The following is a 4,783-nucleotide window of genomic DNA, read 5'->3' on the forward strand; positions in this document are numbered from 1 at the left end:
ATATATTCCATTATATTCACTGGATATATTCCATTATATTCTTTTGGAATTATTGGTATATCCCAGTTATATCAGTAAGTCACAACATTTTCGCTCGTGGAATTTACATGAAATTCTCGTGTGCATTGATCGGTCCGTCGTTATGCTATTTGGATAGAACGAAATATACCAGAAATTAACCGTCGTGATCCTCCCCCACCCAGACAATACCCAAACTCGCACATAAAATTCAGTAATAACGACACACATTCCGTTTATGTCTATTCCCCTTACAACTCATTCATTATTCCATTGTTCTTCCGGCAGTTGTAATGATCATCCCCTTCAACACTTCACTCCCAACATTTCACCCTAAATCGCCAAATATGCGTAATAGCCTATATCCGGGAATCTACCGGAAACATTCCCTTTGTCGAGTATATTTCTGATATATCAATATATAATAATAAAATATAATATAATATATTTTCATGTTATATCCAGTGAAGAATGATAATGTAAATACCGGATTATTAAATTTAATTATTTAATTAGATTTCACCGATTTATCACAGCGACTTGTTGGATGTTTTCGGTGGAAAATCGAGGGAAAAAAATGATGTACGTTATACTAGTGTGAGTATAACTGGGGGTTAATGAACAATTGTATTTTTCCTCAATTTTTTCATTTTTTCTAATTCTTTCATCCCGAATGATGAATGGAGAATCCAGAAAGAGTGTACTAACGAGATTTTTCCATTCGAAAATACGATAAGATATTTCAGAGATAACGTTAATTATATAGACTTGGGAGTGATGGCGATGATAGAGAGAAATATCGTCGATACGCAGTATTATTTTGTTGTTCGTCTGTATGATCCATTTCCAATAGATTTTTCCCCTTCGATTCAATGTCTCCACATTCAGTGGAGACTAATCAAATTTTCCACGAAGCGAACTTTAACTAACGAGACTATTATACCTCGCTGCTGTTGCCATCTATTTGCCTCTCCACTTGCTCTCCTCTACCTCTGTTCTTCATCGATCTACTCTATATTACATTTTGTTTCGAAAGCTGCACTGATTCGCAAGCACGAGCAGTATTACCTGAAAAGTTGAGGGAAATCATGAATTTTCAGACGTATTTAATTGATTATCGTATGAATTTATGGTAATGGTATGAATTATTCTCGGAGAAGAGAATAGAGTGGAGTTGATTAAATATATTTGATACACTCGATGTGGAAATGGCACCTGAGACTACGGTGAACACCTAATTACATTTTTATATTTTTTCTGTCATCCAGGATTTTTTTTTTTGACAGGTAACCGGTGAAATTAATTTTCTTATCTGTGAAATTAATTGTTGATTGATGAAGGGAGACGTATCAGGTTGACGAATCAGGTTGACGAAATGTTGGGATTTCCGGTGAGATATTTCCAATAACAAAATGAGGTATGATTGGATAAACAGAGAGATGAGGTGGAAATTGTGGGAATTGAAGTTCCGATTGGTGAGTGAGATCGACCAGTTGGAAATCTGGTGTTGAAGGAGGGTTCCGCGTTCAACCACCTGATGGACAGGAGATTGCTGCTAATTCCCAGGTTTCCAGGAACCTCAGGTACAGACCGAAATGATTGGCGGTTGAAGCGTCTGCAAGTTCTTACCCCCATTATCAAAAATAAATAATACGCTGAATAAAAATAATTCTAATTGGGCTGAAATAATGAGTAAAAAATAACGATTCACAACATCCGCATCAGGAGCAGATGCTCTTGGAATAACGAGGGCCAGACACCCCCGAGAAATTCTCCAATTTATCTGACTCCGAAGGGGTGTGAAATCAATGTACCAGACTGAGGGCAATAATTCAATGTCCCATTTTTCCCACTTTTTCGTTCATACGGAAATCACCCTCAAGTCTGGATATATCACCTCATATTTTCCTCATTTTTTTTCTTTTATTTCGATTCCCTCCACCCGAGTGTTGCCTTTCATGACGTCAGAAGGGACCGAGGACGTGACCACTACCGAGAGGATATAAAATAATATATCTTGAATAAACATTTCACGATATAAATATTTATGGATATATCATTGACCCACAATTCTTACATGCACTCAAACATCTTACGGTCGTCATTCCCTCGTATCCACGTGTACGATAGTGACGCAGTATATAATATTAATCCAGTATTATGTGAGTCACCAGGGTACATGACCGCAGCCACAGCCGCAATGGTGAAAATTATGCAAAGCGTGTCTGGAAAACTGAATGCAGCACGAGAAACTGCATGCAGACGGACGCGAGTCGGATACTGACAGGCCAATTTCGTAAGGAAGTGGAAATATAAAAAAAAAAAAAATTGACGAAAAGAAAGAACCAACGGAGTAAAAGAAAACGTGACGACGAAAAACGTCGCTAACGAGTTACATCCAACGTCACAACCACCTCCTCCCCACTCTCTATATACCCAACGTATTTTGCGTCGGCAAAATGGCAGCCCCCATCACTTATGCGATGCTTCAGGTCCCTTTGGCGATGGCAAACCCTTCTGCCCCGAGTTGCGATAATGATCTTGCTTGAGAAACCACTTTGTGACTAAAAACTCACCATAAATCTCATTTGCTAAAGCATTTCGGAGAGTAAATTTATTTCATTACAGCGAGTAGACTTGCGACTTTTGTGGTAAATAGTTTTTACAGAATAAATTAAGAAAATTGGTATTTCTCATGAATCAGTCAGATATACCAATGATATATCAAATATAATGCATTGTATTATCGTGATGTATTGATATATTTTGAGAAAAATTCGGATGCTTTTTGAGGGTTTTATTATGCGATAAATTGATGTCGGGAGGACTTGAAAACACGCCAACCCTCAGATGTATTACATACACCGTTAAACGCGGGATAATTCAATTCGTCGGATGAAGTTACCAATTTTCATGGTTTTTTGGGGGTGACGAATTGATTGCTGGTGAGCGAAGCACGATATTTGATGGTCGTCGAGGTAAAAGTGAAGGGGGTGGTTTAAAAAAAAAGGGGGGGTGACGGGGGGGTATGGTGGAAGCGAGTTAGAGCAGCTGCTGCAGCATTTCCGGTGTCGCTGGGCGCGGTCGTAACACACCCGGACATGCCGGCGCGAGTTCGTGCGCTCTCGGTTCAAATCTCTCTCTCTTTCTCTCTCTCTCTCTCTCTTTCTCTCTCTCTCTCTCTCCCTCTCGGCAACCTCTCCCAGTATTCAGGAGAATGGACCGTAATGCCTGATAAGGGATGGACGCCCACATAAAGTCTATTCCTACCGTTCCACAACGTCTCTTATACAAACCCCAGTGGCCAACGCCGACATTTTGTGGATGAATAAAAAAGAGTGACAAGTGAGATGCAGAAATATCTTTTTTAAAAATGGGTCAATTTTTTTTTACACCAAGATTATGCTGTTGAAATATTTTCTACTAATTTTCACTCATCTCTCATTTCACGATTAAATTTTTTTACCAGATAATTGCAGTGTCTTGTCACCTGAAAATTTTCAATTACTTAAAATATTGAATACTGGAATAGGTTGTCTTTTTGCGTTGTCAAAAGCGCCGATGCAAAACGGCTGGTTCTTTTTTTTTTATATTTTAATTGGATTTACCCGGTAATCACCTTCATTCAGCGAAAAACAATGCGAGATGGTGGAAAAAAAATTGAACGGAAAAAAAATAGAAATGTGAACAAGAATGGGAATAGCGTCGGTTATACCAATTTAATCCCAGTGGAATCTCATCCGAGGGAAATAAATCGCGCACCAGCAGGCGTGGCAGTGACTTTCGAAAGGGTTGCAGGTGCGGAGAGGGAAGTGGCTATACCCTAGTGTATGAAGAGGTAAAACGAAAAAGCCGAAAACTATACCATACGGATGAAATGAACAACTGGGTTAATCCGAAACGTCAACCTCGTGGAGAGAAGGCCGAAAGTCAGACTTACACGCGTTACCGTAATATAGACAGAGTCGAGAACATATAGACTGTTTACAGTGGTTTTGGCTTCGAGGATGCGGTCAGAGGGAGAAGTCAAATCTTCTCCACGCACACAAAAAATATTCTAGCTCAATACCCATATTCACATTTTTACCACCCGAGTAAAAAAAAATGTAATCGGAATATTTTTTTCCAAATTTTCAAAAAATTTCTGGATATCTTTTCAGAATTTTTTTTTTTGAAAAACAAAATCGGACTCAAGACAATTGTATCTTTGGGAAAGGTTTTGGAAAATTTTTCAAAAATTTGTTTCGCAAAATTTTTTTTATAATTTTCTAGAAATTTTTGCAGATATAATTTTTTAAAATTATGCTATGGTTTTTTTGCTTTTTAAATTTTTCAATATTCTCAAGAAAAAAAGGCCATCTGAATTATAAAAAAAAAATTCCATTTAAATTTTTGAAAATTTGAAAAAAAATATTTCGATTACAATTTTTTCACCCAGGCATACATAATTGCAAATTAAAATCAATATAAAAATATAAAATATATCAGATAAATTTACTATACTAATTATATATAAATATATCTCGCGTAATACTACAACGATATAATCCCCTTAATGCTGTGAATATATTCCAGAGTTTTTGACGCGACGGAAATTTTCAGTTAACGAGAAAATCCCCGCAACGTGATGATAGGCGAGTGGATATTTTAACCTGAGCTATTAACCAGTAATTATTCGGTTATTACGTGTTTGGAAAATTATCGAGGATCATGCAGTTGACTGGGCGCGAGACCTCTCATCGATCCCCATGGCCAACAATAGCTT

Source organism: Fopius arisanus, unplaced genomic scaffold (assembly GCF_000806365.1).
Source record: "Fopius arisanus strain USDA-PBARC FA_bdor unplaced genomic scaffold, ASM80636v1 scaffold00044, whole genome shotgun sequence".
Lineage (NCBI taxonomy): Eukaryota > Metazoa > Arthropoda > Insecta > Hymenoptera > Braconidae > Fopius > Fopius arisanus.